This window comes from Mus pahari, chromosome 8, assembly GCF_900095145.1.
Source record: "Mus pahari chromosome 8, PAHARI_EIJ_v1.1, whole genome shotgun sequence".
Classification (NCBI taxonomy): Eukaryota; Metazoa; Chordata; class Mammalia; order Rodentia; family Muridae; genus Mus; species Mus pahari.
This window is the reverse complement of record NC_034597.1, coordinates 6933466-6945187: the sequence shown is the minus strand read 5'-3', so window position 1 is coordinate 6945187 and position 11722 is coordinate 6933466. Positions and strand designations below refer to the sequence as shown.

Here is an 11722-nt window from a genome sequence, read left to right as displayed (position 1 = left end):
CTAATTTGTTGAAATTGTAATACTTTTTATATATTGAGAAAGATAAGGTATGTTATTCAAATTAATTTCTGTTTAGAAAAGAATCGGTATTAGAAAATTTAATTTTAGGAAAACTGAAAAACATGGACATAGATTCCTCTTCTCATTTTGTGGCTGTATGGCCTAACCTTACTAACAGACTCCTTTTTACAGCTGGCCTCTAGTCTAGTCTCTGGCCCCACACCTGAACTGAGAAAGGAACAGAACTTGACATTTGACATTGATTACCTGGCTCTAGGCTTGGAGAAAGCTGTTTGCTGCAGACATCAGGACACACATTTCTCAGACAGAAACTGAGATGATTTCCATCAGGGTGTGTGTGTGTGTGTGTGTGTGTGTGTGTGTGTGTGTGTGTGTGTTTGGGGTGGGAATTCATTCTGATATTATTCTTTTTTTTTTTTTATTATTTTCTTTATTTACATTTCAAATGCTATCCCGAAAGATTCCCATACCCCTCCCCCCACCTCTGTTCCCCTACCCACCCACTCCCACTACTTGGCCCAGGCCTTGCCTTGTGCTAGGTCATATGGAGTTTGGAAGACCAAGGAGCCTCTATTCCCACTGATGGCCGATTAGGTCATCTTCTGCTACAAATGCAGCTAGAAACACAAACCCAGGGGGTACTAGTTAGTTCCTGTTGTTGTTCCACCTACAGGGTTGCAGCCCCCTTCAGGTACTTGGGTACTTTCTCTAGTTCCTNCATTGGGGACCCTGTGTTCCATCCAGTAGCTGTCTGTGATCATCCATTTCGGTGTTTACCAGGCACTGGCATAGCCTCACAACAGGCCACAATATCAGGGTCCCTTCAGCAGTATCTTGCCGGCATGAGCATTAGTATCTAGGTTTGGTGGCCGATGATGGGATGGACTCCCGAATGGGGTCCTCTCTGGATAGTCCATCCCTTCATCCCAGCTCCAAACTTTGTCGCTGTACCTATAATTTTTCATGGGGGTTATGTTCCTCATTCTAAGGAGGAATGAAGTATCCACAAATGTTCATCCTTCTTGATTTTCTTCTGTTTTCCATAATGTGTCTTGGATATTCCAAGTTTCTGGGCTAATATCCGCTTATCAGTGAGTACATATCTAGTGACTTCTTTTGTGATTGGGTTACCTCACTAAGGATGATATCCTCCAAATACATCCATTTGCCCAAGAATTTCATAAGTTCATTGTTTTTTATGGCTGAGTAGTACTCCATTGTGTAAATGTACCACAGTTTCTGTATCCATTCCTCTATTGAGGGACATCTGGGTTCTTTCCAACTTCTGCCTATTATAAATAAGGCTGCTATGAACATAGTGGAGCATGTGTCCTTATTACCAGTTGGAAGATCTTCTGGGTATATGCCCAGAAGAGGTATAGCAGGATCCTCCGGTAGTACTATGTCTAATTTTCTGAGGAACCGCCAGACTGATTTCCAGAGTGGTTGAACAAGCTTGCAATCCCACCAGCAATGGAGGAGTGTTCCTATTTCTCCACAACCTCGCCAGCATCTGTTGTCACCTGAATCTTTAATCTTGGCCATTCTGACTGGTGTGAGATGGAATCTCAGGGTTGTTTTGATTTGCATTTCCCTGATGGCTAAGGATGTTGAACATTTTTTCAGGTGTTTCTCAACCATTCGATATTCCTCAGTTGAGAGTTCTTTATTTAGTTCTGTACCCCATTTTTTAATGGGATTTTTTGAGTTTTTGGAGTCCAGTTTCTTGAGCTCTTTGTATATATTGGATATAAGACCTCTATCAGATTTAGGATTGGTAAAAATCCTTTCCCAATCTGTTGGTGGCCTTTTTGTCTTGTTGACAGTGTCTTTTGCCTTACAAAAGCTTTGCAGTTTTATGAGGTCCCATTTGTCAATTCTTGATTTTACAGCACAAGCCATTGGTGTTCTGTTGAGGAATTTTTTCCCTGTGCCCATATCTTCGAGGTTTTTCCCCACTTTCTCCTCTATCAATTTCAGTGTCTCTGGTTTTATGTGGAGGTCTTTGATCCACTTAGACTTGAGCTTTGTACAAGGAGATAAGAATGGATCGATTCTCATTCTTCTACATGATAGCCGCCAGTTGTGCCAGCACCATTTGTTGAAAATGCTATCTTTTTTCCACTGGATGGTTTTAGCTCCCTTGCAAAAATCAAGTGACCATAGGTGTGTGGATTCATTTCTGGATCTTCAATTCTATTCCATTGATCTACTTGTCTGTCACTGTGCCAGTACCATGCAGTTTCTGATATTATTCTAATCAAAATATTGCTAGTTATTTAATTCTTTTTTGTCTCTCTTTTCTCCCCTCACCCAGTTATATTTGGTTGTACCATAGGTCTCTGGGCTATTTATCCAGGCAGTCTAAGCAGTGGGCTTCCTCTCCTGGCTGGCATCAGCCTCAAATTCAACCAGACATTGATTGGTCATTTCCACAAGTTCTGAGCCACCTTTGCCCCAGAATGTCTTGCATGCAGGACAGGTTGTAGGTAGAGGGTTTTGTGGGTGGGTTGGTTTCTAGGTCTTTCTTTCTGTAACCTACATTGTACTTCCTTGCTTCAAAGAGACTAGAACACAGGGGTGAAGGCCCCATTCAGGCATTCTCCACACTCAATGAGCTCTGTGGATGCTGTTCTCCTCAATGGGGCTCCATTGTCAGGTTTCAGAGAGTGACCCTCTATCTGAGAGTTAACCTGAGTTGTTTAGGGAACTCCATGGGATGCCCTCAGCCCAAAACTCAACCAAACACAACCCAGTCTTGCCACCGGAAGCCTTGCCAGCTATAAAAGATGGCCAGTTCAGACTCCTTCACCTCCATTACTAGGAGTCTTCACTAGGGTCACATTCAGAGATTTCAGGGCGTTTCAATCACACTAGATTTCCATACCACCTTCCAAATTCCCCCCCAATTCAGCTGGTTCTCTTTCTATCCCTCTGTTCTCCTCCATACTGATCCTTCTGGCTCCCAGCCCTTCCCATCCACATCCACCTGTAAATTTTATTCTATTTCCCCTTCCCTAGGAGCTCCATGTGTCCCCCTTAGACCCTCCCTCTTTACTCAAATCCTCTTGGTCTGGGATTGTAGCTTGATTATTATTTACTTAATAGATAATATCCAATTATAAGAGAATAGATAGAATTTTTGTCTTTCTGGGTCTGTGTTACTTCACTCAGGATGATTTTTTTTCTAATTCCAACTATTTTCCTGCAAATTTCATGGTGTCATCTTTTTAACAGTCAAGTATTACTCCATTGTGTAAATGTACAACATTTTCTTTATCTATTCTTCAGTTAAGAGGCATCTAGGTTGTTTCCAGTTTCTGGCTACTATAAATAAAGTCCCTAGAAACATAAAGTCCATCAAGTGTTCTTGTGGTAGGGTGGAGCATACTTTGAGTATATGTTTAAGAGTGATATAGCTGGGTCTTGACGTAGATGAATTCCCAATATTCTGAGGAACTGCCATATTGAATCCCATGGAGGCTATGCAAGATTGCACTCCTACCAGCAATGTTCCTCTTGCTCCATATCCTCTCCAGCAGGAGCTGTCACTTACGTTATTGATCTTCTAGCCATTCTGACAGGTATAAGATGGAATCTCAAAGTCATTTTGAATTTTCTCAGATGGCTAAAGATGCTGAACATTTCTCTTTCTTTCAACTGTTCTATCAATTCTTTGTGAGTTTCACATTATGTACCCCAGTCCCACTCATCTCTCTATCCCGTACCATCTGCCCTCTGCCCTTGCAAACTCCTCATGCAGGGGGCGGGGAGGGTGGTAGGAGTTCAGAAAACAAAGCATAGCACAGCATAGCATAGCATAGCATAGCATAGCATAGCATAGCATAGCATAGCATAGCATAACATAGCATAGCATAGCATAGCATAGCATAACATAGCATAGCATAGAAAACATCTCATGGCAGAAGCTGTAGTGTGCCACAGTGTGTCCCACAGTATATCCCTCTGTCCACACATCTTCATTTGCAAATATCCATTGCAATGAGTCATTGATCTGGTTCGAGGTCTCTGGCTTCTGTCATACCATCACTATTTGGATCTTCACTGGGACTTTCCCCAGTAATCCTGTTGTTGCCCTCAGTCATGGAGATCCTGCAGCTTTGGACTAGCAGAACCAGACCTTTCATTCACTCCAATAGTTCACAAATGATGGAGAGTTTGAGGTGGGCCAACACAAAGCCCTGGATCTGGGCCTGGGTGGTAGCTGAGCTGGCCAACCCACTGGCTCTCTCACATCTGTACTATCAGGATGACTACTTTAGCACTGCTCTGGCTAGCTCACCCAGTGCTGCCATCAGCAGGAGGCAGTTAACTCTCTAGCTCTCATGCCCTCTCATGTAGGCTTATCTGCACCCACACCTCCAGAGCCAGCTCCACTGTATTGCCCAGTAGAGAGCACTGTCCCAAGTGCTACAGCTAGCAAGGGCTGGGCCAGCTCTCTGTTTTCACACTCTCAGAGCAGATTCATCCAGGCCCTCACTGTCAGGGCCAGCTCCACTGTGTTGCCTAGGTGCAGAGCCTGTTCTCCAGAGTGCTACAGCCAGTAAGGAGCAGAACACTGAAATTTTCTTTTACAGTTTCTCAACCATCTGCAATTCCTTGGTTGAAAATTTTCTGTTTAGATCTGTACCATTTTTAATTGGGTTATTTGGTTTGTTGATATTTAGTTCCTTGAGTACTTTATGTATTTTAGATTATTAGACCTCTATCAGATGTGGAGTTGGTGATTTTTTTTTTCTTTCTGCCGGCTGCCATTTTGTTTTATTGCCAGAGACCTTTGCCTTACAGAAACTTTTCAGTTTCATGAGGTCCCATTTATTTTTTTCTTATTTTTTATTTTTTCTATTTTTTATTGGATATTTTATTTATTTACATTTCAAATGTTATTCCCCCTCCCAGTTTCCCCTCCACAAGCTCTCTATCCTTTACCCTTCCCCTGCCTCTATGATGGTGCTTCACCACCCTTCCATACAATCCTGCCTCAGCACCTTAGCACTCCCCTACACTGGGTCATCGAACCTCCACAGGAACAAGGGGCTCCCCTCCCAGCGATGCCTGCTAAGGCAGTTCTCTGCTACATATCTAGCTAGAGCCATGGGTCACCCCACGTGTACTCTTTGGTTGGTGGTTTAGTTGCTGGGAGGTTTGGGGATCCAGTTGATTGATATTATTGTTCTTCCTATGGGGAAGCATTTATTAATTTTTCTTAATACCTGCAGTATTGATGTTCTTTCAGAAAGTTGCCTCCTGTGCCAATGTTTTCAAGGCTATTTCTTGCTTTCCCTTCTCTTGGGTTCAGTGTATCTGGTTGTAATTGAGGTCTTTGATCCAACTGGACTTGAATTTTGTGCAGGGTGATAAATGTGGATCTGTGTGCATTCTTCAACATGCAAACATCCAATTAGACCAGCACCATTTGTTAAAGATGCTTTCTTTTTCCCATTATATATTTCAAACATCAGATGACCATAGCTGTGCGGATTTATGTGTAGGTCTTCAATTTGATTCTATTAATGTATGTGTTTGTTTTTAGGCCAATAAATTATGTTTTTATTATTATAGCTCTGTAGCACAACTTAAAATCAGGAGTATTGATACCTCCAAGAATTCTTGTATTGTTCAAAACTCTTTTAACCATTCAGGATTTTTTGTTTTTCCATATGAAGTTAAAAAATTGTCCTTTTGAGCTGAAGGGTTCTGAAACCCTATAGGAGGAACAACAATATGAACTAACCAGTACCCCTAGAGCTTGTGTTTCTAGCTGCATATGCAGCAGAAGATGGCCTAGTCTGCCATCATTGGGAGAAGAGGCCCTGGTCTTGCAAAGATCATATGTCCCCAGTACAGGGGAATGCCAGGGCCAGGAAGAGGGAGTGGGTGGGTTGGGGAGAAGGTGGGGGGAGTATATAGGGAACTTTTGGGATAGCATTTGAAATGTAAATGAAGAAAATATCAAATAAAAAATTGTCCTTTCAAAGCCTGTAAAGAACTTAGTTTGAACTGTAATGGGGACTGGGTTGAATCTGTAGGTTGCTTCTGATGAGGAGGCCAGTTTTACTATGCTAATCCTACTTATTCATGGTCTTCCATCTTCTGATATTTTCTTAAGTCTCTTTCTTCATGACTTGAACCTTTTATCAAACAAGTCTTTCACTTGCTTGATCAGAGTTACCCCAGATATTTTATATTATTTGGGGCTATTGTGAAAGCTGTTGTTTCCCTGGTTTCTTTCTCAGTCTGTTTGTCCTTTGTATAGAGGAGGGTTACTGACTGCTGAAAATGTTTATCAACTTGGAGGAGTTCTCTGGTAGAATTTTGGATGTTGCTTATGTATAGTACCATATCATCTGTGAATACTTACACTTTTGCTTATTCCTTTCCAATTTGTATCTCCTTCAGTTTTCTATTGCTTCAACTAAAACTTCAAGTACTACATTGACTAGATATGGGAGAATGGACAATCTTGTCTTGTTCCTGATTTTAGTGAAATTGTTTTGAGATACTTTCTTTTTAATTTGATGTTGGCTATAGGCTTATTATAAATTGTCTTTATTACATTGAGGTATGTCTCTTATATCTCTGATCTCACCTGGAAATTTATCATGAAAGGGAATTGGATTCTGTCAAAGGCTTTTTCAGCATCTAATGAGATGGTCATATAGGTTTTTTTTTTCTTTCCATTTATGTGTATGGTGAATTACGTTGACTTATTCTTGTATGTTGAACTGTCCTTGCATTCTGGAATGAAGTCTATTTGATCATGGTGGATAATCTTTTTGATGTGGTATTGTTTTGATGTGTTTGTCTGGAGACCGATGGGAGAGCTGGGCAGGGAAGTCTGTTACTATGATGACAGAATGCTTGGAAACTACCATCATGGACAAAGCCACCCAATGAAGCCTCACTGAATCTGCATGACTCAACATTTGCTGTTCAACTATAGTTCTAAGTCAGTGCTGAGGAGAAGACCAAGTACTGCTGTGATGACTACATTAAATTCTTACATTATATTGCCCAGGCAACATGTCTGAGTGCATGCAGATACAGAGATTAAATGTCGGTGAGGTTGTGTTCTATTGGTTGTCTACTGATGGCTCTGCGACAGGCTCAGCAGGTGCACACTGCTGTGAACCAGGCTGATTCCCTGTGTCATACAAAGAAGTCTGAAGCATTTGGCTTCTGTGATACTATCTCAGCCTTCTTGAAACTATTCAAGTGTCATCAAAGAGTGCTGTATATTGACATTGATTTTCACTATGGGATGACACAGAAGAGGTCTTCTGTACCACAAAGTCATGACTGTGTCCTTCTATAAATACCGAGAGTACTTACCAGGAACTGGGGGCCTACAGAATATTAGGGATGTCAAAGGCAAGTACTATGCTGTTAACTACCATGAGATGAGATCAGTAATGAGTCTCATGAAGCCAACTTCAAGCCCATCATATCCAAAGTAATGGAGAAGTTCCTACCAAGTGCAGTGGCCTTAAAATGGGGCTCAGATTCCTGGTTCATGAAGTAGTTAGATTGCTTCTATCTGACCATCCAAGATAGAATGCCCAATGTTTAGAGATTGTCAAGAGTTTCAACTTGCCTATGTTAATGCTGGAAGGAGGAGCCATCCATAAAGACACTCTGTGCTAGATGTAAGAAACAGCTCTGGTCCTGGACACAGAGATCCCTAGTGAGCTACCATATAGTGACTACTTTGAATACTTTGGACCATATTTTAAGCACAACAGTCTTTCCAATATGACTAACCAGAACACTGAGGAGGAAGGAGTTACAAGCACAAAGTTTGGTGCTGAGAGGAAAGGATGGACTATCTGGAGACTGCGCGACCCAGGGATCCATCCTATCATCAGCCACCAAACACAGACACTATTGCATACACCAGCAAGATTTTGCTGAAAGGTCCCTGATATAGCTGTCTCATGTGAGGCTATGCCAGTGCCTGGCAAATACAGAAGTGGATGCTCACAGTTAGCTATTGGATGGAACACAGGGCCCCCAATGGAGGAGCTAGAGAAAGTACCCAAGGAGCTGAAGGGGTCTGCAACCTTATAGGAGGAACAAAAATATGAACTAACCAGTACCCCCTGAGCTCGTGTCTCTAGTTGCATATGTAGCAGAAGATGACCTAGTCGGCCGTCATTGGGAAGAGAGGCCCCTTGGTCTTGCAAACTTTATATTCCCCATACAGGGGAATGCCATGGCCAAGAAGTGTGTGTGTGGGGGGGGTAGGGGAGCAGAGTTGGGGGGTATAGGGGACCTTGGGGATAGCATTTGAAATGTAAATGCAGTAAATACCTAATAAAAAATTGAAAAAAAAGAGAACACTGATGAATACCTAGAAAAGATCAAGCAGTTGCTTTTTGAGAACTTGAGAATACTCTCCCATGCCCCTGGGTCCAAATGCAGGTAATACCTGAAGATGCCATCCTAGATGGGAGTGGAAAAGAGGATAAGGAAGATCCTGACTGATGCATCTCCATCTGCTTCTCTGACAAAGATATTGTCTGTTAAGTAAGACTTTTCCAATTCAGATGAGGAGGATGAAGGTGGTTACAAGAACATTTCTTTTTTATTATTATTATTATTATTATTATTATTATTATTATTATTATTATTATTTTATTTACATTTCAAATGCTATCCCAAAAGTTTACCATACCCTCCCCCCACCTCTGCTCCCCTACCCACCCACTCCCACTACTTGGCCCAGGCCTTGCCTTGTGCTGGGTCATATAAAGTTTGCAAGACCAAGGGGCCTCTCTACCCAATGATGGCTGATTAGGCCATCTTCTGCTACATATGCAGCTAGAGACACAAACTCAGGGGGTACTGGTTGGTTCATATTGTTGTTCCACCTACAGGGTTGCAGCCCCCTTAAGGTCCTTGGGTAACAGTGGTTAAGAGCACTGACTGCTCTTCCAGAGGTCCTGAGTTCAAATCCCAGCAACCACATGGTGGCTCACAAGAACATTTCTAATTTTAAAAAAAAGCTAAACGAGTCAAAACAGAGGATAAAACAGAGAAAGATCTAGAAGAGGAAAAAGAAGTCACAGAAGAGGGGTAAACCAAAGAGGAGAAGCCAGAAGCCAGAAGCCAGATGTCAAAAGGGTCAAAGAAGAGGTCAAGCTGGCCTGAGCAAGATCTGCAGCTCTGGCCTGTTCCCCAAGTTCCTCACTTTTCCACAGTCTCTCAAATTTTATTCTATTCTCTATGAATTCATATGAAATATATTAAATATAATGTCCTCGGGGACTAAGTAGAAAATAGGGACTAGAGCGTGGGGCAGTGGTGCTGGGGAGCTCTTCCCAAAAATTATTTTGTCCATCCTGTCCCAGATTTTCATTTTGAACCGTGCAAGGTATGAGTGGAAAGGAAACAACCAGAAGACAAAATCCTGACGTGCTCAGTAACTACTTAGGAGCTCTGCTCAGATGTTCTTACTGAGCTGCTAGAAGGGATGGCTGGGTCCTCTGGACTCTTTATTTGGGCTAAGGTCATGCAAGCTGTTTTCCATTAGTTCTGTGTATACCTTCCCAGGAGTCTCAGGCAAGCAAAGGAATGCATGTTGCCCTGTCTCTCTCCCAGTTCTGCAGGTAGGGATGGTTTGCCTCACTTTCTTTTTGAAATATTTTCATGTTGTGAGACTCTTTGTAATAAAACAGCACATTTCCATCAAAAGTTGTTTATCTAATCTTGACTTAACTGTAGTAAGTGGTGCCTACCAAGGAGATTATCCATTAGTTTTTGAATTTCCAATTTTATAGAGTACAGGTTTTGGAAGTATGACCTAATGATATTTTTAGATTTCCTTGGTATCTTGTTATGTCTCCCCTTTGATTTCTGATTTGTTAATCTAGATATTCTCTCTACACCTTTTAGTTAGTTTGGATATGTGTTTGTCTTCTTGATTTTCTTAAAGAACTCTTTGTTTTGCTGATAGTTTGTATTGTTTTCTTTGTTTTTATTTTATTGATTTCATCCCTGAGTTTATTTCCTGCTGTCTATCTCCTCTTGGGTGTGCTTAGTTCTTTTTGGTCTAGAGCTTTTAGGTTTTCTGTTAAGTTGCCAGTATATGAACGCTCTTTATGAAGGCACTTAGTGTTATGAACTTCCCAAATAGCACCGTTTTTACTGTGTCCCATAAGCTCAGGTATGGTGTGCGTTCATTTTCATTGAATTCTAGGAAGTCTTTAATTTCTGTCAATCTGTCTTGGCCTATTTTTCAGTGAGTAGAGAGCTGTTCAATTCCCATGAACTGATAGCTTTAAGCCTGATAGGGTGCAGGGAGTTATTTCAATTTTCTTATATCTATTGAGATTTGCTGTGTGTCTGATTCTGTGGTCAATTTTGGAGAAAGCTATGTGAGGTGCTGAGAAGAAGGTATATCTTTTTGTTTGGCTAGAATATTCAGTATCTGTTGGGTTCATTTGGTTTATAACGTCAGTTAGCTCCAACACTTCTATTTAGCATTTTGTCTAGATGACATGTCTGTTGGTGAGAATGGGGTATTCAAGTCTCCCACTATCAGTGTGTGAGGTGAAATATGTGACTTAAGCTGTAGTAGTGTTTCTTCTACAGAAATGGGTGCCCTTGTGTTTGGGGAACTGATATCAAAAATTGAAATGTCATTTTGATGGATTTTTCCTTTGATGAGTATGTAGTGTCCTTCCCCGCCTCTTTTGATTAATTTTGGTTTAAAGTCTGTTTGTTAGGTATTAAAATGGTTACACCAGCTTTCTTCTTAGTTCTTTCTGCTTGGAATATCTTTTTCAAATCCTTTACTCTGAGTCTATTACTATAATGCATATTCTTAATGTTGATGTATGTTTCTTGTGTGCAGCAGAAAGATGGATCCTCTTTCACATCCATCTCTTAGTTTGTGTCTTTTTATTGGAAAATTGAGGCCATTGACATTGAGAGATATCAATGACAAATAATTGTTAATTCTCGTTATTTTGTTGGGGGGATGTATGCATGTTTCCCTTCGTTTGTTTTTTCTGGTATGAGATTGTTTATTTCCTGGGTTCCATGGTTAATGTTAACCTTGGTTTGGAGTTTTTCTTCTAGCATCTTCTGTAGCAATGGAATTATAGATAGACATCGTTTAAATTTGATTTATCATGGAATACGTTACTTTCTCCATCTATAATGATTGAACGTTTTGCTGGGTAAAGGTCTTTTCTTGTGCTTCAGTTGTGTTGGATTATTCAGGGCCTGATGGGGTTGGGTAGCTGAGCTGTAATGGAGACACACTGCCCCAGCTGTTACTGGTTGTGTTCTTATGCTGGCATCTAGGCATCTGAGTTTGAGGTAATCATAGGTCTAGGTGCTGATTTCTGGGTTTGTCTTTGTTGAGTGGCTGTTTTGTTCCATGGATTCTCTTTCCTCTCTGGATTTTCAGAGAATGTGTTGCTAATTTTATTGGCCTCTTTGGCTGCTGTGTTCATGGGAATGGTTGCTGGTGGTGGAGGCTGGGGAAAGGGCGAGGCCAGGGTGAGATGGTCTGTTGCAGCACAAGGTGTGACTCTGAGGACTAGGTCTTGGGGAACAGAGAATTGAAAAGGTCTGAGGCCAGACTACCTGGTCATCTGACAGCTTTGGCCTTTGGTTGAGCAGGGCATGTCTGCCCAAGTTGGGGAAAATACACAGTAGTAGCATGGAGGGG

General features: G+C 41.5%; 1 pseudogene; it reads left to right on the top strand.

Moving 5' to 3' along the window:
• Positions 1–6857: 6857 nt before the first annotated feature.
• On the top strand, positions 6858–9192 carry LOC110325707 (annotated as a pseudogene).
• Positions 9193–11722: the final 2530 nt, after the last annotated feature.